Here is a 25,889-nt window from a genome sequence, read left to right on the forward strand (position 1 = left end):
CTGCTGTTGATATAATCACGCCACAGGAAAACTTCATAATGATGGCTCAAAGAAATATGAAATGACACAGCAATAATTCTTCATCATAGAAAAGTCAGTTTGTTTTTTTTATTTTTTGGTCTGGCTAGTTTGGTTGGAAAACAGGAGGGCAATGCCAACTTAGTTATGTCCAAGGACTTTGTTGTGGGAAGATAAACATGGATCTCATGAGAATCCTGGGTAGAAACTGCGAGACCCAGAACTGAAGAGCTAGCTCACAGCTTCTGTTTCTCTCTTTTCATTCAAGCCATTCCTCTCCCTTTACAAAACAGCTTCCTCTACTTCAATGACAATTTCCCTTCACACATCTGACTTGCATATAGCACTGACTTGGCATAGACCTCTCCCATCATTCTCTATATTAAGTGCTTTCAACCTTGATTTTATGTGCATTTATGTATGCACACGTATTTTTTGCAGAGAATGTCCATACTTTGATCAGATTCCTCAGGAGGGCAATGGCCCCTAAAAGCAATAAGAACCACTGTTCTATCTCATGACACTCTACCTTTAGTTTCTGCAAGTAACTCTTTTGTCATTCACTTTATTAATTCCAAATTCCTCATTGAATAGTAACAATGGCTACCATTTATGGAGCTTTAAGTATGAACCACATACTGTTCTAAGGCTTAATGTGGATTAACTATTAATATTTTTAATTATCAAAACAATATTATATAGGATTTAATATTTTACAGAGAAGGAAACTGAGACATAGGTGAACGTTGAGTAATCTGCTTAAGGTTACACAACTAGCAAGTGGCTGAGCCTGAAATTGAGCCTCAACAATATGCACAGTGCTTAGAACTCACTGAGTTCAATGTAAGCCACAGGTTGTTGGTAAGCCCACAGGTTGGCCATCTCTGGATTAAGTCCTATCTCAAATGTGGCAGGGGAAGAGATGGAAGACTGGGGTATCAAGTGGTTCAAAATGCAGCCACTGCTCAGAAAGGCTACAGCAGGGTAGTTTTCCTTAGAAAGGTTTAGGGCAAGGATGTAGAGAAAAGGAAACTCTTATATAACTGTTGGGAATGTAAATTGGTATAGCCATCACGGAAAACAGTAGGGAGGTTTCTCAAAAAATTAAAAATAGAACTACCATATGACCCAGCAATCCCACTTTTGGATATATATCCAAAGGAAACAAAACCATTACCTTGAAGAGATATCTACGCTCACATGTTCATTGCAGCATTATTCACAATAGCAAAGATATGAAACAACCTAAGTGTCTGTCAATGAATGGATGAAAAAAATGCCATACACACATATACAATGGAGTACTATGCCACCTTTAAAAAGAGGGAAATCCTCCCATTTGTGCCAACAGGGATGAACCTGGATGACATTACGCTAAGTGAAATAAGCCAGACCAGAAAGACAAATACTACATGATCTCACTTGTAATGTGGAATCTAAAAAGCTGAACTCAGAAACACAGAGTAGAATGGTGGTTACGAAGGACCAAGGCACGGGGCAAGTGGGAAGATATCAGTGAAAGAATGCAAACTTCCAATTACAGATGATTAAGTTCTAGAGACCTAATGTAGTGCATGATGACTATAGTTAATAATACTATTTAGTCCTGGCTTAGAACTGAATTCCCATGGACAGACCTAAGTTCAAACTACCAGTTATATTAGCTTATTCCCCCAATTCCTAGTCCACAAGAATAACCTATCAGGGAAAAACTCCTAAGCTCTTTCTACTTATAAGCATAAGATTTTTGTTCAAAAAGGGGAGAGGGAGAGAGAGAAGGAGAGGGAGAGGCATGGAGAGGGAGGGAGATGGAGAGGGGGAGAGAGAGAGAATGAATGACCGTGAGGATGGGAATGTGAATATCTTTGGGGATGATGGTAGGAAATAATTCTGCCTATACAGAGAGCATTTTAAAACTAGTTTGTTTGATCATGACGTTTACTGGTCTGGCAAAATTATCTTGGTATATTCTTGTATTATTCTCTGTGTTCAGCAAGGGGTGACTGGGTGACCTAGTTCCTGCCAATGAGATGTTTAGTTGAGGTTTCTAGGAAAGTATTACTTCCCCAATACAGACATCCTTCTTCCCTTTCCTTTTTTCCCCTTCTTGTCTGGAATGCAGTGGAGCGACCATCATATGACCAAAAGATAAGCATAAGCACAGAAGTCACAAGCCAAGGATAGTCAAGTGGGAGGGCACCAAGGGCCAGGCACACCAGTGACAGACACTGTGCAGCTACAAAGTCAACCCAACTGCTGATCTCTGTGTTGTTCATTGTTTTTTTTTTTTTTGAGACAGAGTCTCGCTTTGTTGTCCAGGCTAGAGTGAGTGCCGTGGCGTCAGCCTAACTCACAGCAACCTCAAACTCCTGGGCTCGAGCGATCCTTCTGCCTCAGCCTCCCGAGTAGCTGGGACTACAGGCATGCGCCACCATGCCCGGCTCATTTTTTATATATATATCAGTTGGCCAATTAATTTCTTTCTATTTATAGTAGAGACGGGGTCTCGCTCTTGCTCAGGCTGGTTTTGAACTCCTGACCTTGAGCAATCCGCCCGCCTCGGCCTCCCAAGAGCTAGGATTACAGGCGTGAGCCACCGCGCCCGGCCTGTGTTGTTCATTTTATGAGAAAAATAAACCCCTATTTGGTTAAGCCACTGATGTTGTAGTTCTATTTCATAAAAATGAAACATAATTCTAACTGAAATACCACTGGAAAAACTAATCATAGTATAACTAATGAAAAACCACGGGATGAAAGGAAGAGAGGGAATGTAAAGTTATAAAGGTTAACTACTAGGGGAAAAAAACCAATTATAGATTGTTCCAATTAATTATATCAGAAGGAAAACACAAAACAAGGCAACACAAACACTGAACATAGTGTAAAAACTATTTAAGAAGTAATAAAAGGAAAAAAATCATATAAAATGAGATAGAACTAAGACCAAACATATGTCATATCAATAAATTGTCATATAATACCATTAAAAGACTCAGAATGATCACAAAGTAAAATCAAACCATATACTGAACACAAGAGATTCACTTGAAACAAAGCTACTCTGATATTAATTCTTCCAAAATTGAACTTACAAATTTAAACCAATTGCTCCTGAAATACTAACGAGCTTTCATTTTGGAACCTGAAAAGTTGGTTTTAAAGTTCATTTTTTAGGCCGGGCGCTGTGGCTCACGCCTGTAATCCTAGCTCTTGGGAGGCCGAGGCGGGCGGATTGCTCAAGGTCAGGAGTTCAAAACCAGCCTGAGCAAGAGCGAGACCCCGTCTCTACTATAAATAGAAAGAAATTAATTGGCCAACTGATATATATATAAAAAATAAGCCGGGCATGGTGGCGCATGCCTGTAGTCCCAGCTACTCGGGAGGCTGAGGCAGGAGGATCGCTTGAGCCCAGGAGTTTGAGGTTGCTGTGAGCTAGGCTGACGCCACGGCACTCACTCTAGCCTGGGCAACAAAGTGAGACTCTGTCTCAAAAAAAAAAAAAAAAAGTTCATTTTTTAGAAAGTAAAGCACAATAAAGAGATAGTTGTCCCCTCACACAGCAAAACATAGCATAATGGGCCAGCTATCATAGCTACAGTCACAGCAGTACTGCTAGCTTACTGTATGTCCAGTGCTTGTCACATGCCAGGCACGGCCCCAAGTTCTTTACGTAAGCACATTATCTCGCTTAATCCTCACAACCCTGTGAAGTAGCAAATATATTTGTCAGATGATAAAATTGGGATTGAGGAAGACTGCCTCACTGTCCGAGGCCCTACAGCTAGTAAGGATGGCTTGGGTTTGACCCAAGACCACTTTCTCCAGAGCTGGTGCACTGGTCTAACTAGCCACACAAAAGTACTTCCTAGCAAGACAAACAACTCAGTGAAACAAAATGTCAGTCAGGCCAGGGACTCCTATTCAAATGAAAAGCATGTGATAAAGGCCACATTTCTAAATAATGATTAAAGGATAGATTATCCAATTAAAATTAATATCTACCCCATACCTTACATAAAAATTAATTGCAAATGCATTCACAATTTAACATAATAAATAAATCTGGAGAAATAACAGAAGAAAAATATATAGGTGAATATTTTCATAATCTTGGATTTGGAAGGGTCTTTGTAATCATGACACCTGATGGAAGGACAATAAAGGAAAAAGTTGACAAATTTAACTATATAAAAATTTAAAACTTGTTTTGGCAAAAGTCACTATACACAAAATTAAAAGAACAAAATGAAAAAATATTTTTGATTTACAGAGGAGAAAGGAATACTAAAGAATTATTATGAGAATATAATAAATGCTCTGATAAAAAAAACAGGCTGTGACAAGGAAATTTGGAGAATATAAGTAGATAATATACATAGGAAAAGATATTCTGCCTTACTAACAATCCAGGAATGTAAAATAAAATAATGACATTCCATTTTCCACTCATTAGATTTGCAAAAGCTATTTATAATTGCAAAATTTAGTGTTAAAGGGGTAAGATTTTTGGTAAATAGCTATAAGTATTTGAGAGCAATTTAGTAAAATAAAGCAAAGTACCTTAAAACGATAAGTACATGCATATGCAAATGGCTCAACAATCACATTTCTAGGCACCTAACCTACAGAAATGCTGGCCAGGTGTGCAAAAATACATAAGTAACTATATTCATCGCAGCATGTTTATAATATCAAAATATCACAAACAACAGCAATATTAATGAATAGGAGAAAGATTATATCCAAACTGAAAAATTATGTAGCTATTGGAAAGAGGCAGAATTCAATATACTGACATGAAAAGAGGTTAAGAATACATTGTATTAAATGGAAAACAAACCATACTATAGAACGTTACAGCATACTTCATTTTATTTTTGAATTATTTGCAATCATATATATATGGGTATGTGTGCGTGCACAAACACAATCTCTCTCTTTCCTTCCCCTGCTCTTCTTCCCTCCCCATTCTTATATGTATATAAGTAGTTGGCTGTCCAAATGCTTGCATTTCTGGAAAGAGATATACCAAACTTACAATGTTTACTTTTGGGGAGTAGAATGGTAGAGGGGAAGCGAGAGAGGAAAATTCACGTTGTTCTTTATTTGCTTCTGACAGTCATTACCATGTTTTTCTTTAGTAATTAAAAAAAATGATAGAAAAGCAAACCAAATTAAAATCAATGAAAATGTAAACAAAATTAATTAGAATAGGTTTTATTAAACAGCAGCATACCTTTATCTCAGCTGCAGCTTTTTTGAAAATTGTGTATTAGAAATAGATGTTGAATTTGTTCAGCTTTGTGTCCACCCTTTTCACACCCAAATTAAGTACTATTAAAACAAAAATTTCAATAATACCTTACTTTATAACATAGGGTATTTCTAATTTGAGGATGAATTTTCTTTAAATAAGGTCAGAGTCTCACATGCATAGAGTTTTTAAATACTGATATTTTTAATTGCTGGTCATGACAGAAGTTAATTGTTGCTTCTTTAACAGAATACTCATTTCACAAATGAGAAATGATGTTAAAGTGCTATGAAAATGTTTAATATTCCTTTATTCCAGAAGTCAACTATTATTCCAGGGAGAACACATTTCCTGAAGAACTTTGAGGTCTTTTGGAGATTTTGATGATACATTCTCCCCTCCGCTCCCAACTCTGGTTGGCTTGCCCCCTCCCATCTACTCCCAAAGCACCATGTACTTCCACTTTTGCAGAATGCAGCCATACTTTATTGGACTTGCCTGTTCACTTATCTGCAAACATCTCCATCCCCACCCATTTAGCAGAGCCTGGCATACAGGAAGTCAATAAAAGTTTGTTGACATGAATGAATATATGCTTTAAAGGCCTGTGTGGATCCTACTTTCATTGGTTAAAAAAAAAAAACTATACAAATATGAAAAAAGTTTAAAAATAAAGAAATAAAAAAATTACAAAAATAAAAGGCCTACATGGAAAAAATGGATAGGAATGCTATACTTAACAGCAGCTAGCTTACTACTTGAAAAGTAGCTTAAATATTTAGTTACAAATGAGTAAATCTATGGCTTGAAAAGTTATCTGAAGAAAAATGTACATTCCCCTTTAGTAATATTTATGTTATTGCAATCTAAAATCTAATAAAACTTGATATTTAATAAAACTGAAAACAGTATAATCTATACAGGTGATATCACATACAAAAATTCTTTTTTTTTTTGAGACACAGTCTCACTTTCTTGCCCAGGCTAGAGCGAGTGATGTGGCATCAGCCTAGCTCACAGCAATCTCAAACTCCTGGGCTCAAGCGATCCTCCTGCCTCAGCCTCCTGAGTAGCTGGGACTACAGGCATGTGCCACCATGCCCAGCTAATTTTTTCTATATATATTAGTTGGCCAATTAATTTCTTTCTATTTATAGTAGAGACGGGGTCTCGCTCTTGCTCAGGCTGGTTTCAAACTCCTGACCTTGAGCAATCGGCCCACCTCGGCCTTCCAGAGTGCTAGCATTATAGGCGTGAACCACCATGCCCGGCCCACACACCAAAATTCTTGACCTGATCTAGAACACAGTGGACACTGGATTTTCCACACTCTGTGATAGTAGAAAATTTCTACTTGAACAAAAGATAACTAGTACTAGTGGTAAGCTAATCTGATGGACATAAAATTATCTTAAGAAAATACAAAAAGTACAATATTTGGTTATGCATTTCTTGTGTTGTTTCATGATTTTCTGCTAAATTCTGATACAATCATAGTTGGAAAGGTATATGTTTATTTTTTTAAAACCTTAAAAAATTCTATATAAATCTATTAATATTAGGAAACATGGGAATATAAAATGGTACAGTCAACTGTGAAAGACTGTACAGCAGTGCCTCAAAATATTAAAAATAGATTACCATATGATGTAACAATTCCATTTCTGGGCATATACCCAAAAGAATTGAAAGCAGGGATGTAAATAAATATTTACACACTAATGTTCATAATGTCATTATCCCCAATAGCCAAAAAGTGAAAACAACCCACATGTCCATCGATGGATGAAGAAACAAAATGGGTATATATACACAATGGAGTATTATTCAGCCTTAAAAAGGAAGGAAATTCTGATATATGCTACAACATGGACAAAATTTGAAAATATGATGCTAAATGAAATAAGCCAGATACAAAAGGACAAATATTGTATGGCTCCATTTATATAAGGGACCTAGAATAGACAAATTCATAAAGGCAGAAAGTACAATGATGGTTATCAGAGGTTGTGAGGAAGGGGAATGGGGAGTTATGTCTAATGGGTACAGAGTTTCAGTTTGGGATAAAAACATTCTGGAGATGGGTAGTGGGGATGGTAGCATAACAATGTGAATGTACTAAAGTACTGAAATGTACACTAAAAATGGGCCAGGTGCAGTGGCTCACTCCTGTAATCCTAGCACTTTGGGAGGCTGAGGTGGGCAGATTGCTCAAGGCCAGGTGTTTAAGATCAGTCTGAGCAACATAATAAGACCCTGTCTCTACAAAACAAATTTCAAAAATTAGCCAGGCATGGTGGCACACACCCATAGTCCCAGCTACTTGGGAGGCTGAGGTGGGAGAGGTGGGAGGATCACTTGAGCCCAGGAGTTTGAGGTTGCCGTGAGCTATGATGGCACCACTGCACTCCTGCCTGGGCAACAGAGAGACAGCCTGCCTTAAAAAAAAAAAGGTCAGGCGCAGTGGCTCACGCCTATAATTCTAGCACCCTGGGAGGCCGGCGGATTGCTCAAGGTCAGGAGTTTGAAACCAGCCTGAGCAAGAGTGAGACCCTGTCTCTACTAAAAATAGAAAGAAATTAATTGGACAACTAAAAATATATAGAAAAAATTAGCCGGGCATGGTGGTGCATGCCTGTAGTCCCAGCTGCTCTGGGAGGCTGAGGCAGAGGATTGCTTGAGCCCAGGAGATTGAGGTTGCTGTGAGCTAGGCTGATGTCATGGCACTCTACCCCGGGCAATGGAGTGAGACTATGTCTCAAAAAAAAAAAAAAAAAAAAAAACTGGTTAAAATGGTAAATTTTATGTTATGTATATTTTACAATAAAAAATTAGTAGGAAGTGTTTCATTATTTTAAAAAAAACAAGTTTATACTTACTTCTCTATATTTCAAACCTCCAATCTATTCAACTGATATGTACCCTTCCCCCAAAAAGGAAAGAGAAAAAAAAAATCATCAAGTTTAAAGACAAACTCTAGAATCTACAGCCCACAAAACAGATGGTCAGTGACTATGTACACAAGGAATTGTCTTTTATGCCAAAGCAATAAGGAAAAGGTTAGCTTTAAAAAAAAAAACAACTCTCATTTAAGCTGAAAAATATTTTCAGAAATCTGATTTACAGGTAAAGTATGATGGCTATTCTATTTATGAACTACACTTTTCACTAAGAAAAAAGGGATAACACTGTAAAGCATCAAGAAATAATTTACTAAATCTGAACCATAGCATTGGCGAAAGCACATGATTGCAAACCGCTAAGTACTGGGCAAAGAACAAAACACTGAGCATGGGAGAGGCTAAAAGCACATTGAAAAACACTTGAAGCTAAGGCCTGAGTGCACAGAGCTGACGTGGAAGCCAGTGATATTAACGGCAGGTGTTATTGTCCAGAAAGGTCCTGGGGTAAGAGGTAATCATTCTACGTAAGTAAACTGGATTGTTTTAATTCTTCTGTGCTACCAGAGGAAGAAGGCAGGAAACAGGTGTGTGTGTGGATGAGTCAGCCAGAGAACAAGCAGGCTCTAGGCAGGTATGCCAGGTTCCAATGTTCTAATTCAGTGTTCACAGGCAGGGTGGAGATGTTGACAAGGGGGAGGGAGGGAGACAGGAGAAATGTCATGTAAGCCAGTGGGCAAAATCAATTATTTCATATTATTTAAAGGGATACTTTTACAAGGGGTGAAAAATCTAACCTATTTTGAGTTCCTGCTTTGTGCTAAGAGGCAAGGTGATGCTGTACCTGCATTTTTCTCATTTAAACCTCACAGCCACTCTATGAGATTGTATTCTGTTTTATCGGTTCTGTTGGTGCTGTACAATATATTCTTGTTTTGCTGCTATGGAAACCGAGGCACAAGTTGGGAAAACTTGCCTAAAGCCACATATCAGTAAATGACTGAGTGGGGAGGCAAACCTCAGGTCTGACTCCAATGCTCGGGACAGGATCACTGAGCTACACTGCCTCAATTCCACACAGACAGGAGAAAATAAGTTAGGAACAAAAATGGAAATGATGGAAAGAAAATATGTGATGATGCGTGCCAAAATAAACTACGAAACATTTACTTTTAAGATGAGATCTTGAAATAGTAGCAAAAAGAAGTCAGCTAACAGGGAAGAGCTGAGCAAGCATTAGAGCAGGGAACTAGACACATTAAGGGCATTTTTGAGTCAGGTCTTCTTAGGGTGCCTTCACTTCCAACACACCTTTTGGGGGACAGATATTTATCAGGACACCAGACATATACCCATTTTCAAATGAATGGACAAAAATCATGTGCCCAAATCAAAAGTTATATTTTCCACTTTGAATTACATATACACATCTTTGTATGAATCCTAGAAACGTGGGCTTTGCAGTGAGACCTGAGGTTGTACCCCAGTTCAATCACTTTCTAGGGGAGGGAACTTGAGCCTCGTGTTGTTCTTTAAACAAATGAGGAAATGAGAAGAGAGACACAGATAATGGTATACATGCCTTGTGGGATTGTTGTGAAGCAGAAATAAGAAGTGCCTAACACAAGACCTATCATAAAAAGGTCTCCCCATCCCTCTCACCACTAAAAAATAAACAAATACTTCTTCTAAGAAAAAAAGGAGTTGATCTAATAATTTAGAGTTATTTTAATAAGAATATCATCAAACTTTCCAGGTAACTGATGCTTTGCCCTATAGTCAAGTCTAAAGTTAGTAGGGAAATGAGCTCCCAGCTCAAGTAAAGGCTTGAAACAGTCTCCTATGAATAAAGTGAGTTGATTACAGTATATATGTTAGCTTTCATGAAATACGTTTTACTTTATCCTCCTCAACTGTGTTCTGGGTAAATAGAGAAAGTGATAACATTTAAATTAAGATATTCATCATTAGAGTAAAATTCTCTATCCAATAAAAATATGCAGGGTGCTTTCAATGGCATTTATCACAACAATTATTATTGAATATAAGAAAGTATTAAAAAGGTTTAACAGTATAGTACCCCCCAGGAGCTGCTGTCACTAGATTAAATGGGATGACTAAAAACAGGGTATGTAGAAGGCAGGTTCTGAAATACAGGGGAGCATGAAGCTGACAAAAACAACACTGCAGAGACATATCTATTGACAAGATGTGAAAGACACAGGAAATGAAAGACATAGTGGTGTATCAATTTGTGGCATGAACCAAATTTTATTTTTATTTTTATTTTATTTATTTATTTATTTTTTTTGAGACAGAGTCTCACTTGTTGCCCAGGCTAGAGTGAGTGCCGTGGCGTCAGCCTAGCTCACAGCAATCTCAAACTCCTGGGCTCAAGCGATCCTCCTGCCTCAGCCTCCCGAGTAGCTGGGACTACAGGCATGCACCAGTATGCCTGGCTAATTTTTTCTATATATATTAGTTGGCCAATTAATTTCTTTCTATTTATAGTAGAGACGAGGTCTCGCTCTTGCTCAGGCTGGTTTCGAACTCCTGACCTTGAGCAATCTGCCTGTCTCGGCCTCCCAGAGAGCTAGGATTACAGGCGTGAGTCACCGCGCTGGTCCCCAAATTTTATTTTTGAAAATCATATAGACATTTATATAAACTATATATCTATATCTACAAACAGAAAAAAGTCTGGGCAGATAAATGGAATATGTTAAGAATAGTTATTAAATGAAGAATTAAGTTTTTTCTTTTTCCTAATACTCATTTTCTGATTTTTCTATAAGAAAAAGGTTAAAAGATACTAACATGAGTACAAAAAGAAGGGAGAGATTAGTTTTCATAAATATATTACTGACTTGAGATCAATAGACAGGAGAAATAGTCACAGATTAAAAAGAAAGTAGAATTTGGCACACTACTAAGCAGCAAGTTGATAGAGTATTAATCTAATCAGAAAGGCTTTCAAAATTCTGCTGAGAAAGAGAACAACATTTTTCGAAGCACATGATATTCACTCAGAGGAAAAGAAATAGCTTTCTCTTAGTTTTTGCTGTGTTAGAGCATGCTGAGTTTTTACTGCAGGAAACTTATGAAAAGTTCCCTCTACTAATCGCACCCAGGTAAGTCTCAACAGATGGAATTTATTTCACTTTTGTTCTTACTAATTTGTGAACATTGCTTAGGAAAACCCAACCTGATGGAGCATTAAGTGCTTTCAGGTAATGAGCTACTTAGTAATCCCATTAAAATATCTACTTAAAGAGGAATGTGATCGTCATGCTTCCACTAATTTGTTTTTAAAATGATGGCTTAGGACCACTTACAAAGTAACATATGCTCAAATCATAATAAACGGTAATAAACATGGTTAAAAATGTAATTAATTATTGATGCAACACAAAGTAATAACCAGAATTGTGTGCAGGAAAAATACTGTTACTGCATTTATAAACTCAATGTGTGCCCCAGAGAACTGAATTACTTATCCACACACTTAAAAATAATTTACGTTGGAGTGTTTGGATTTAGGTTTACATATTATTCTTAAACAAATGTTCAGATAACTTCACCGTGATGTGTTGCTTTCATTTCCTGGAATTTGAATGGCCCAATCAGGTAACCATGGATGCCATTGTCATTACACGTAAGCGCAAGGTGTTTTTCACCATCTCCTATTCCTAGTTTGCAGTGGCACTGACATTGGAATCCAACAGAGTTGGGTCCTCAGCTCAGCCACCTACAAGCTATGTGATTTTTGGTAATCATCTCACTCAGGTCCTGCAGCCTCATGTATAAAATGGGGGTTGCCACCTTCCAAGTGGGGTTACAAGGATTCATTAGATGAATGTACATAAGGCATTCAGCACACTGACTGGCAGGAAAGAAGTACTTGAAAAAAGCAAGGCCTATCTAGGTTCAAATTCGGGCCCTACCACTTATTAGCTGTGTGAACTTGAGCAAGTTACACCTCTCTGTGACTCAGTTTCCCCAAGTGCAAAATGACAATAATTAGGGTACCTACCTCAGTAGGACTGTTGTACACTGTTAATACATGCAAAGTGCTTAACACTGTGCTTTACACAAGCATTACGTGTTAGCATCTATCATTAAGGCAACGATGTAGAGCTGAGTAGGATCTGCTGCTGCTGCTGCCTCCTAATAGTTCTTGATTGTATTTTCCTCTGTTAGAGTACTATCCTCCAGACTATTTAGTTTCTCTATATCTAACATCTAGTAGATTAAATGAAATGCCCAAAACATAAATATTTTGTTTCCAATACATATTTCTTAAATATTCCATAAATATTTCTTAAAAGAAATAATGAATAAATTTCTACTCTTACACCAACTCAATCTCTGTATTTATCTTTTTCTTTTTTTTTTTTACATGCAATATTTTTATTTTAGACATGCAAGGAAAGCTATTGCAGAATATGTATTTATCTCTTTCAGATGGTGCCTGGAGCAACTGCCCCAACCTCCCAGTCATGGCTAAATGCTTTCCAAACTTAATACATGGTAATTAATTATGCATGTAAGGCTAAATATTAAAAGGGTAAAAACTTTCAATAAATAATACATACATCCTCATTTCATACCACTGTATCAAGTGGCTATTTTCCATAATTTCTTACCCAAGTAAGTAGTATTCAGGGTTTTCAAAGTAATAGTACAATAAATGTAATAGAATATCATTGGTTACACATTATGAAGTGTTTAACTATAAAAAATACTTTAATATGACCTATAACTCAAAATCTTCTTATGGTTATTACCCCCTAAATCAGAAATTAAGTCTGGTACACTCTGTAGTATTTCCTAATTTATATTTTGCGTTTGTTACAATTAACTTGCAGTCTGCAAACACACACAAATGAGAAGAGCAAAGGAAGCTAAGAAAGGAATGGATACGCAGAGTAAAGGCAGTTACATTAAAAACTGTCAATTTTGCCAAATTTTATTGATTTAAGAGGCATGTTTTACTTCTAAAGTAAAAGCAAGTGTAAAGCATAGAAGTTATACATGATTTAAGAATCTACTGTACCTTAAAATACAATTAACTTTTAACTTGGGTGTAAGTTAGCAGCTTTATTTATCTGACCTATGAAATGTTTTTATGCCTGCAAAACAATCTGAAATTTCCCCCAAGAGACCTTTACATGATTCTAAAACAGTGTTGCGTATGGCATTCCCCTAAGTCTTGGGTGTTCAAATCATAAACGATGTCACTGTAACAAGTTCCTCTGAAATTAAATTTATATATCCAGCCAGGACTGCTGCCCTGGATCCCAGAATCATACATCCAACTGCGTACTTAGCATTTCCACTTGGCTGTCTGTTGGGCATTTCAGATGTTCAAACTGAGCTCCTGGTATCTTATGCCCCACACCTGCTCCTCCTGATCTCTGTTCCCTATGTCTCATCTGTCAGCAAGATCCTTCTTCGAAGTATATCCAGAATCCAACTGCTCACCACCTCTGCTGCCACCATAGTGGTCCAAGTCACCATCATCTCTCTCTCACCTGGTCTACTGTGCAGCTTCTTAAATGGCTTCCCTTCCCCTGTCCTTGCCTCCCCTTCAGTTTATTCTCAAAATAGCAGCCCAAGAGATTCTATTAACATATAAGTCACATCATGTCATCCCTCTGCTCAAACTCTCCAGCAGCTTCCCAACTTAGAAAAATGTCAAGCCTTCCTGGTCCCGACCCACTCACAGCCTGGCTGCATCTCCTACTTTCCTCTTCACTCACTCTGCTCCAGCCTCACTGGCCACTGCCTTGTTCCTCTAAATACAACAGGCAAGTTCCCATCAATAGGTCTCTGCCTCTGTTGTTCCCTCTGCCTGGAAGTCTCTCCTCCCAGCCATCTGTCTGCAGGGCTGCCTTCAAGTCTTCATTCAAATATCACCTACTCAGGTCGTGCTCAGTGGCTCACACCTGTAATCCTAGCACTCGGGAAGGGTGGATTGCTGGAGGTCAGGAGTTCGAAACCAGCCTGAGCGAGACCCCGTCTCTACTATAAATAGAAAGAAATTAATTGGCCAACTAATACATATAGAAAAAATTAACCGGGCATAGTGGTGTATGCCTGTAGCCCAAGCTACCTGGGAGGCTGAGGCAGTAGGATTGCTTGAGCCCAGGAGTTTGAGGTTGCTGTGAGCTAGGCTGACACCACGGTACTCACTCCAGCCTGGGCAACAAATTGAGACTGTCTCCAAAAAAAACCAAAAAACAAAACAAATGAGGCCTTCCCTGGCCGCCCTGCATAAAACCCCAAACTGCATATCCCAACACTCCCTCTCTCCACACCATGTATCACCACCCAACACACCATATATTGTGCTTCCTTTTTTTTTTATTCTGCTTCTTTATTGTCATTTTTATTAGCTGTCTCCCCACCCTAGAATTAAAACTCCATGAAGGCATGGATTTTTGTCTTTTTTGGCTATTTTACCTCCTGAGCCAAGAATGGTGTCTGGCATATAGTAGGCACTCGATAAATGTTTGTTGAATGAATGGATGGATGAACTTCTCCAAAACTTAGTATTATCTGATAGCATGTTTAACCTTATCAATATTAAGTACAACTGACAGAAGTCCAAGAATTGTCACCAAATTAGGACACTTTGGGAGGATGACGAATTGCTCATTCATTCATTATCCCCGTCACTGGGAAGACAGCAGTGAGCACACATAGATACGGCACCTGTCCTCATGGAGCTTACAGTCAAAGGGCAGGTGTACACTCCCCTGCCCCCACAACCACAATCAGAAGGTGCCTGTGGGTACAGCCACGATCAACTGGTCCCCTGTTTTCCAAGCTAGCAACCTGTGATATATCCTCCTTTCTTCTGTCTCCCTCGCCTTCTAAACCAATTAACCAATTTGTCATCAAGACCTCTTGAGTCTATCTCATGAATGTTCCATATCCAGTCCAACTCACTGACTCCACTATCACTAATTTCCCCAGCCTTCATCATCTGCCACCTGAGAACTACAGTATTCTCCAAACTAGCATCCTGCCTCCAGTATCTTCCCTCTCCAGTTTGTCTTACACACTGCGGCTGGAGTTATCTTCCCCCAAAACAAATGCTATTCCTTTTCTTAAATTTCTTCAGTAGCTTCCCATGGCTTACAAAAGGATATACAAGGTCCCGCACAGTTTGGTCCCAAACATACCGTGACAGGTGCATCAAACACAACTCTGGGTTTTTGTGAGGGGTTTTGACCCAGATACCAATCCCTGTCTGATTGCTTGGCAAATATCCATTAAGCATCATTCAATATTCAACTAAAATGTCACCTCTGTGAAGCTCTCTCCAATTCCCTGTAGAAAGGATGCTCTCACAACATTCCTTCTATGCACCCACGACATTTTGTTATACTTCTATTATAGCATCGAAAACATCTGCTATTGTTTGCATAGCTTCCTTGCTCACTACTGAAGGGATCATGCCTATCAGAAAATAATTTCTGATACTCTACTAGAGGGCCTACAACAGAAAAGCACTCAATAAATAACTTGAATAAATGAACGAACAGCATTGCCACAAAGAGCTTTCGTACATGGCCCTGAAATCAGTTCCCCAGCATGGCTTCTACCTTCTGATACTTGCTCTGCTTGAGATCACGCAGAACACAACAAACTCTTGTTCACATGAATGCCTTTCTAATTTGAAAACAGCCTCAGGTCCTTGTGGGTATTTCTTCTCCAAGAGAAGCATGACTAGTTCCTTCAGCCTTTTTTCACGTGTCACAACCTTATCTCTTTACCATCCTGGTCATGCTTCTTTTCAACGCATTCTAGGTTATTTAGAACGGTGTTACCCAAAAGCAAATGAATATCACTTCCTTTGTTGTAGTTACTACTCTTCAATTAATCTACCCTAAAAGAGAATTGATATTTTGGGGTTTACATTAATTGTTGGTTTATATTTAGCTTACTATGGACTGAAAATTATTTCTGTTTAAAATAAGATTAATTTGCTTTCATTATGAGTGTAATGTCCATTAAATGTTTTTGTAAGCTGAAAACAGGAAGAAAAACAAATCCCACCAACTAAAGACATCTAATCCATTGCATAATTTTAGTAAATTAATATTTTGATGCATTAGGTTTTGTTTTCCATTTCTCCAACCATATGATATATTCAATTTATACATATTGTACATATAATAAGCATTAAGTATTTCTAGTTGATGATAATTGCCATTTAATTGCACACTGACCATGTGCTATTCTAACAACTATCTTGCAAGTTAAGCATTACTGTGATTTAGAGCTGAGTATACTAAAGCTTAGGAAAATTGAGTTGCCCAAGGCCACATATTTTTTCCTCAAATGTTTTTAGCAGTGAGGAACATAAAAGAGTATATAATTATGAAGTGCAGTTTGTTGAGTTTGGATATACGTATAGACCTATGTAACCCCTCTACAGATCAATGTATACAATACTTTCTTCATCACACCAGCAGGTTCTCTGGTACCCATTCCCAGTCAGTTCTCCCACCCAGGGATCACCACTATTCTGACTTCATCTGTTCATTTGCCTGTTCTTGCATCATATAAATGGGACCATTTAGTATTTACTCTTTGGGTCTGTTTCCTTTGTTCAACATGATGTTAGTGAGAATCATTCATGTTATTCCCACTCAGTATTCTATACAGGAATATATCACAATTTAATTATATTGCACTAATTATTATACTATAATTATATGTTATATTTAGACTAAGTCTTATAATTATAATATTAATTATACCACAATTAACCCATTCTCCTGTTTATGAACACTTGGATTACTTTCAGCTTTGTGCTAGTTTGAATAAAGCTGCTTAAGTTTCTTGGTAGACATGAACTTTTTTCTCCTGAGTATATGCCGGGGCATAGAATTGCTGGGTCATAGGATAGGTGTGCATCTAGCCTGAGGATATACTACCAAACGGTTTCCCAAAGTGACTGAATTAATTTATACTTTTGCTAGCAATGCGTAAAAGTTCTTGTTGCTTTTTATCCTCACCAGTATTTGATTTTTGTCAGTCTTTTTAATTTTAGCCATATCTGATAAGTGTGTATCTTGTGGTTTTAGCTTGCATTTCCCTAATCTGCAATGATATTGTAGACTTTTAAAATGTTTACTGGTCATTTTGTTATCTTCTTTTTAAAATTCCCTCCCTTTTTAAAAAATATTGCACAGCCCAATTTTTTTTAAAATTAGGCTGTGCAATTTTTTTGCTGTTGTGGTTAGGAGTTCTTTATATGTTTTGGCTATGAGTCCTTTGTCAGATGTGTGTTTATATGTATGTGTGTGTGTGTGTGTGTGTGTGTGTGTGTGTGTGTGCCTATATATAAAATGAAAATATTTACCCAGACTGTGGCTCATAGTCATTGTTAATGGTTATGTATCATTTCATCAATTAGATGCATATCACTACTTATTCTCCTACTGCTGGACATTTAGACTGTTTCTAATTTTTGCTTTAAACATTTTGATGACAATTTTCCTTAATCTACATTCACTAAATCAATGTATATGACCATTTGGTATTGATAGAGACAGAGCCTCAGAAAAATTTTATCAATTAATTTTGGTACCAAATATATTGTGCATGAGAATACCCCCTCACCATGTCCTCACCAACTATGGCTTTTTCCCCCCATTTTTTAAATCAGTCTGATAAGAAATTAGTATTTCATTGTTTTAATATTTAGTTTAATGATTACTAGTAAAACTGAAAATATTTTTGTTTAGCCATTTATATTCTCACTTTTATAAATAGTCTATTCATTTTGTTTGTTTGTACATTTCTCAAGGAGTCTTTAGAGTTTTTCTCATTCACTAAAGGTATTGAGTTTTCTTTTCATATAATATTTTATTATATTTTTATTTTATATTTTATATTTACTACAATCATTTCCCAAGATGTAACGTTATTTGTGCTTTTAAAATTTTTATGTAGTTGAATTTGTGATCACACCCAAGCTCAGAAATATCTTTTCCCTACAATATTCCCTACAAATATGAGTATTTCCCTCTATTCACATAATCACTATATTTTTAAAGCTTTAAAAAATATTTAACTCCTTGATCCCTTAGCAACCTTTTCTGGGGTACTATACTGGACTCATCTCTAAATCTTATCTTTTTCTAAACTGATAACCAGCTGTGACAATATCATTTACCAAATAATTATTCCTTTCCTCTTTGGATTTATGATTCATATTTTATCATTTATTAAATTTTTATATTTAATTTTTATGTAATTGTCTACTTTTGGCTGTCTTTTCAGTTTTATCAATCTGTCTATTCTTACATCATCATCATATTGTTTCCATTCTTGTAGCCTTATTTCATTTGACCAATATTTACTGAGCTCCTGCATCATGTTAGATCCTGGGGATAAAATGATGAACAAGATATACCTAGTCCCTGACCTTAGGGCACTTACAGACTAGTGAGAGCATGGAGACAAGTAAACGGGTGAGAGAGGTACAGGCAAGAGCTCAGGCTAGAGAAGTATCAAGGGTGAGATCATGCAGGATCTTAAAGACCTTAAAAATGAGTTTGTACTTTATCCTGAGGGCAGGGTAAGCTACTGAAGGGTTTACTCAAGGAGCAAAGTGTTCAGATATGCATTTTAGAAAGACCACATTGTCATAAGAAGATAAAGAACAATTTGCTGGAGGAATTCAAGAGTACAGCCAAGGAGCCTACTTAGGGCCACAACTAGGAAAATTAAGTCCTGACTCAATATACTTCTTTTTCAAACTTTTTTTTCTTTTGAGATAGAGTCTCACTCTGTTGCCCAGGCTAGAGTCAGTACTGTGGCGTCAGCCTAGCTCACAGCAACCTCAAACTCCTGGGCTCAAGCAATCCTGCTGCCTCAGCCTCCCGAGTAGCTAGAACTACAGGCATGTGCCACCATGCCCGGCTAATTTTTTTTCTATATATATATATTAGTTGGCCAATTAATTTCTTTCTATTTATAGTAGAGACAGGGTCTTGCTCTTGCTCAGGCTGGTTTTGAACTCCTGACCTTGAGCAATGAGCCTGCCTCGGCCTCCCAGAGTGCTAGGATTACAGGCATGAGCCACTGAGCCCGGCCCTTTTTCAAACTTTTTATGCTACTTTCACGTATTTATTTTTCCAGATAAACTTTTAAATTATTTAGTCAATTTCTCTCCTATACACCCAACACCACCCAATCCAACTATGATTTTATTTGGAATTACATTAAATGTTTGAATTTATGAAGAATTATAACTTGATTATATATAATTCTCCCTAAGGTTTTTAAACAATTGCTGCTAAGCCATATCTCCTTTCATCGTATATTTTTGCAAAGATAATACAGGGTTGTTGGCAAAACAAAAAACAGAAAGGAAACAGGCAGAATTGGAAAGTTTCTATAGCTTGACCCAAAGTACAGGAAATGTCAAAAACCAAAAGGAAACAAAGGAAAAAGGACTAAGTCTTCTTTCTTTCTTTTTTTTAATTTAAGCCACACATTCCAAACCTACTTTTTTGTTTCCTTTCCTTTTTTTTTTAAGCAACACATCCCCAAACTACTTTTTAAAAATAAATCAATTGATTGATTGATTGCAGAGATGGGGTCTTGCTTATGTTGCCCAGGCTAGTCTTGAACTTCAGGGCTCAAGCAATCCTCCCACCTTGCCCTCACAAAGTACTGGGATTACAGACGTGAGCCACCATGCCTGGCCCCCAAATGACTATGTCTAAGCCCAGAAAGTAGACTAAACATACGGACAGTTGTTAACTCAGTGTAAAACAAAGGTATACCTGGGTCCAAACAAAAAAAGAACCTTGCCCAGGTGAGGTGGCTCACGCCTGTAATCCTAGCATTCTGGGAGGCCGAGGCGGGAGGATCGCTCAAGGTCAGGAGTTCGAAACCAACCTGAGCAAGAGTGAGACCCCCATCTTTACTATAAATAGAAAGAAATTAATTGGCCAACTAAAAATATGTAGAAAAAATTAGCTGGGCATGGTGGCGCATGCCTGTAGTCCCAGCTACTTGGGAGGCTGAGGCAGGAGGATTGCTTGAGCGCAGGAGTTTGAGGTTGCTGTGAGCTAGGCTGACGCCATGGCACTCTAGCCTGGGCAACAGAGTGAGACTGTGGCTGAAAAAAAAGAACCTTATTTCCCCAAAGTCAAGAAGTGAAAAAAGAAAAAGCTTCATCCAGAATTCAGAGCAAACTGAAGTCTTACCTAAATAACTATAAGCCATATGGCAGGGCCTAACAATCAAAGGAGCAGAAAAGACGCTGGCAGAGAATTTAAGTGCTTTAAAATAGGGCCAACCTCGGTAAGGAGTAATTGTATTGGATTCCCTTAATCAGTTACAGTCTGGATACTCTCATACCACAGCACAGTGAAGTGTGAACCCAGGAACTTTGTGAATTGGAGCACAGACAACAAACTGGAGGTAAAAGGCTACTGCAGAGAAAGACAGGGAATGAAGGAAAGCTTGGGGAGGGAGGCTCATCCTATGAGGAAGAAATTAATTCTCCTCATACTCTTCAGGACAGAGAAATAAGAAGGGCCACATTTAATTCTGCCAGCAGACAAAATGGAGAAACTGCTCAGACTGCTAGGCCTGTGTTTATTCTCAGGATTTCTTAATGCATTTTTTTCCACAAGAGATTTGTTATTCTGAAAATGGGTCAAGTCTTATTTTCCAGTATGAATCCTGAGATATTTAATTAAAGGCGAAATATGAGAAGCTGAATATTTGATGGTCTGACAAAACTACTAAATAGATAATGTCAAAAAGATATAGTTCTCATGCACTTTCCTTTCAGGGCTCCCAAAGTTGTCTCCTTTACAAAGAAAGAACTTTTACACATAAGGTCTTGTTTCAATTACAGTTTTCTTGTTAATCTTTTTATGTGGGTAGAGCATAATTCCTTCATTCAGGAAATGTTTACTCCACTGGAGTTATAAAGATGAAAAGACAGATGTAGTTCCTATCCTCCTGGGGCTCACATACCACAGGTTATATAGTAGATACTAATAATTAGATAATTACAGCACGGGGCCCAGGTAGTTACTGGAGCACACACAAGAGGCATCTGAGGGTGTTCAGGAAGGCAGCCTGGAGGAAGTGGCATCTACAGCATGGTTCCATGGGTATCCCACAGGACCAAAGGGCTGGGACCCAAGCTTAGAACTAGAACCAGATACTGGAAAAGTTTCCCCACCTGGGTGTGGGTTACAGGTGTGCTCTCTCAGAACACCGTAGAGTATATCTTTCCAACCTGTGTTCAGATTACAGGTGTGCCCACCAGCCATATGCACAGCCTTGTCCACTGTCCTCAGTGGCAGTACTACTCTTACCATTTCCATGTGGGTCATGACGTGGAAGAGGCTAGAAATCACTGCTTATAAAAAAAAAACTCAGAAAATGCTGATTTTGCCTCTCAGGTATACTTCATTCATATTCTTTCTCTCCCCCCCATTCTTCTCTACTCTTTTCCAATCTTCAGTTCTCATACAGAACTTGACTCCCATCAGTTCCAAAATACACACATTCTGAATTTCAGCCACCAAAAGGGAGAGAAAGATGATTTCATCCCAAATATAAAATCCTGGTGAAGAACTGTGCTTGGCCCAGGGTGAGTCAGCTGCCCACACCTGGACAAACCAACAGTGACCAAAAGGGAGGATTATCTTGTACAGACATTCCCCAACTTATGGTTGAAGCAATTTATTGACTTCATGATGGTACAAAAACAATACACAGGCAGTAGACACCATGCTTCAAGTACCCATACAACGAAGTTTTTCACTTTAAGTACAGTACTCAATAAATTACACAAGATATTTAACACTTTATTATAAAGTAGGCTTTGTGTTAGATGATTTTGCCCCAGCTGGAGGCTAATATAAATGTTCTAAGTATACTTACGGTAGGCGAGGCTAAGCTATGATGTTTGGTAGGTTAGGTGTATTAAATACATTTTGGACCTAGATATTTTCAAATTATGATGGGTTTATCATGTTGTAACCCCACCGCAAGTCAAGAAGCATCTGTATTTAAATTATAACTCCCAGAGTTATCCTCTAATTATTAATAGATTGTAGGAAAGGATGCTAGTCAGAGAAAATGATAGGTGTCCACTACAAGATTTGGATGCTGAAGGGAAGGATCTGGGAGACAGGACAAGGATGAAGATTCAAAAGAGCAAAAAGATAACAGAGAGATCAACTGTCCCTGTGAGGGTGAGAAGAGACAGGGTTCATAGGTAGGCAGGACTAGCCTAACAGAGGAGATCAAGCACACCTTCTACTGCAACAGGCAGCAAGGAGGAGAGAATGGATAAAGACACAGTCTTTAGATGTGCCAGAGGAAGTGGGAGTTCAGTTCTGCAGAGGTGTTTCTCTGAGAAGCAGAAGGGTAATGCAAGAGAGAGGAAGATAGAAACACAAGACTAGTGAAAACAATGAAGGAGACGTTATGCAAAATAAGACAGAGCACAGACTAGGGAAGCACAGGAGGAATGCAGCAGATCTTTAAGATCTGAGTGAGGTTAGCAACTATGAACTTATTGACACCAATCTATGCAGCACTGTCATTTTCTCCAGCAAATCTTAGTAGCAGTATTGGATATATAGAAGCAAATTAAAAACAACAGCTGGTAGGTCCAAGGCTAGAGTTTTACCAGGTGAGGGTCCCTGAAGGACAGTGGGAAAATGCAGTTTAAGGTTGGGAAGACAGGGCTGCAATGGAGCTTGGGCTGATAGTCTTGGGTCAGAAGGAAGAAGGAAGAAGCAAGAAGCAATACTAGGAGGAGGATCAAGATGGCGGATGAGAAACACCGCCAGACAGACTGTCTCTGCAGAAAAGAAAGATTCTAGCAGAAATTAGAAAAAAGAAGCAAGAAGGCGAGCATACAGCGGACGAAGGCCGGAAGGAGGGGTACCTGAGACCCCGGGAGACTCCACGGGAGGAGGCTGCGGAGGAGAACTGGAAGCTGAGACCACCGGAGCAGCCCAGAGACCAGCGGCAAGGGTAGGTGGATAAATCACCTTTCCCCTCTCCTGCATTTGGGACTGCTGGTGGGCTCCCCAGCGGGTGGAGAGACCTGTGGACACCAGCCCAGAGACAGCCGCCACCAGCTAGCGGTGAGCCTGTAGCGGAGGTGGCACCAGACTCCCAAATCCCTCGGGGCACCTCCATGTGCACAGACCCGAGGCTCGTGGCAGGCGCCATATTGCCTCCTTCTCCCCTCCGCCAACCCTACCCGTGGCTGCCCAGAGAGACAATACAGCCACCAGCCGGAGGCACCTCCAGGGAACAGGACCTTCCCTTTTGGGATCCTACAGCTGACTAAGGGGAACTCAGACTGTGAGCTCCCTACCTGCCAGCCCTCCCAGGTGCTGCTGGCACGGTGTTCCCAGGAGAACGGTGCTGACTCAGAGGCTGAGAGACACAGACACAGCTTGGGCTCCCTGTGGGTGAACTGGGACTAGAACTCCTCTCCCTGGTGGGGATACAGTTTGAACTCTGGGACCCAGAGGTCGGAGCTGCAGACCAGATCCCGTGCACCGAGGTCTAGCATTGCCCCGGGCACAGAAGGGATATTTGTGAACAGCCTGCGGAGGTGTGTGTGCCTCCAGGGGCAGATCAGCGTCCTAGAGGGCAACCCTCCCCCCAAAGGGAGGCCGTGTGCGCCCAGCCCAGGTGGCGTTCCTGCGCAGGGAACCTCCCCACTGGCATCACAATCAGGGGAGGCCTGGTGGCCTGTGGTCTGGCCTGCTGGCAGAGGCCCAGGAGTAGCTGTGGAGTTGGGGAGGATGGAAAGAAGCAAGGCCCGCTCCAGACTGCGGGTCTCAGACAGCCCCGCCCCCACAAGCAGACTTTCTGGCTGAGCAGGACCATTCCAGCCCTGCCCTGACAGCTTTTCCTGGAAGCAGAGAACAGAACTTTGACCCCTGCTAAGGGCATTGGTGGTGCCTGAGGGCAGGCTTACCCAACCCAGCTCCGCCCAGAACAAGAGCTGATAACAGGACACAAAAACAACAGCATAGCCTGTTCCTCCAAGCAAGTGCCACCTACTGACAGGGACAGCATCCTACACAGCCTTTTCACGGCACCCACTGACTCATTATACAGGGAGTGGTCGAATCTCACTCACAGACACCACCTAACAGCTCAGAAACTAAACAAGGCGTGTGAATACCCAAACAAAAACCTAAAGGAAAGAAACAACTGATTGACATGGGAAGAAATCAACGAAGGAACTCAGGAAATTTGAAGAACCAAACAGAAAACACACCCCCAAAGAGGAGCACCAGCCCCCTAGAAACGGACACCAACCCAAATCAGGCAACCAAAATGACAGAAGAGGAATTTCGTATGTGGATCATAAGAACACTCACCGACCTGCAACAACAACTCAATAACCAACACAAAGAAACCACAAAAAGCCTCCAGGACCTAGAACAAAAGTTCACTAAAGAAATAGACACAATGAAGAAAAGTTTAACCGAACTCTTGGAAATGAAGAATCAATTCAGGGAACTACAAAATACAGTGGAAAGTCTCAAGAACAGGGTAGATCAAACAGAAGAAAGAATCTCAGAGCTTGAAGATAACACCCCCCAACTAAATAAAACCGTCACAGAGATAGAGCAGAGAAACAAGAGAAAAGAGCAAAGCCTACAAGAGATGTGGGATTATGTGAAGAAACCTAATGTGAGGGTCATAGGGTTACCAGAAGGGGAAGAAGACAACGCTCAAGGATTGGACAAGCTATTTGAAGATATAATAGATGAAAATTTCCCAGGCCTTGCTCAAAATCTCGATATATAAGTTCAAGAAGCTCAGAGGACCCCTGGGAGATTCAATGCAAACAGGAAGACGTCACGACATGCAGTCATCAGACTGACCAAAATATCAACTAAAGAGGCCCTTCTAAGAGCTGTAAGACAAAAGAAGCAAGTGACATACAAGGGAAAGTCAATTTGCATAACACCAGACTTCTCTAATGAGACTTTACAAGCAAGGAGAGACTGGGGCCCCATTCTCACTCTTCTGAAACAAAACAATGCCCAGCCTAGAATCTTATTCCCTGCAAAACTAAGCTCATATATGAAAGAGAAATAAAGACATTATCAGACAAGCAAAGTCTCAGAGAATTCACCAAGACAAGACCAGCCCTACAAGAAGTACTCAAAACAGTGCTACGCATGGAACAACATAATAAAAACTCACGAATATAAAAACAACTAAAACCCAAAGATTAAAGGCCAGATAATAATGGCTCAAGAGAGAAATCAAAGCAACAACATCCAACCCAACAGAATGAACAGTAATCTACCTTACCTATCAGTTCTCTCAATAAATGTGAATGGCTTAAACTCTCCACTCAAGAGACATAGGCTGGCTGAATGGATAAGAAAATACAGGCCAAGTATATGCTGTCTTCAGGAAACACATCTAACCTGCAAGGATGCATATAGACTAAAAGTAAAAGGGTGGAGATCAGTATTCCAGGCAAGTGGAAGCCAAAAGAAGGCTGGCGTGGCAGTTCTAATTTCAGACGATTTAGTTTTTAAACCAACAAAAGTAGTAAAAGACAAAGAGGGTCATTATAATGGTGAAGAGCACACTTCAATAAGAGATAACAATTTTAAATATATATGCACCCAACTTAGGTGCACCCAGTTTCATAAAGCAAA

The 25,889-nt window shown here is 39.3% G+C and overlaps 1 protein-coding gene across 3 annotated transcripts in view; it reads right to left on the bottom strand.

Moving 5' to 3' along the window:
* Positions 1 to 25,889, bottom strand: part of MYO1D (myosin ID) — a 342,717-nt gene that overhangs the window by 284,393 nt on the left and 32,435 nt on the right. The gene's annotated exons all lie outside the window — the stretch shown is intronic.

Source organism: Microcebus murinus, chromosome 18 (assembly GCF_040939455.1).
Source record: "Microcebus murinus isolate Inina chromosome 18, M.murinus_Inina_mat1.0, whole genome shotgun sequence".
Taxonomy (NCBI): domain Eukaryota; kingdom Metazoa; phylum Chordata; class Mammalia; order Primates; family Cheirogaleidae; genus Microcebus; species Microcebus murinus.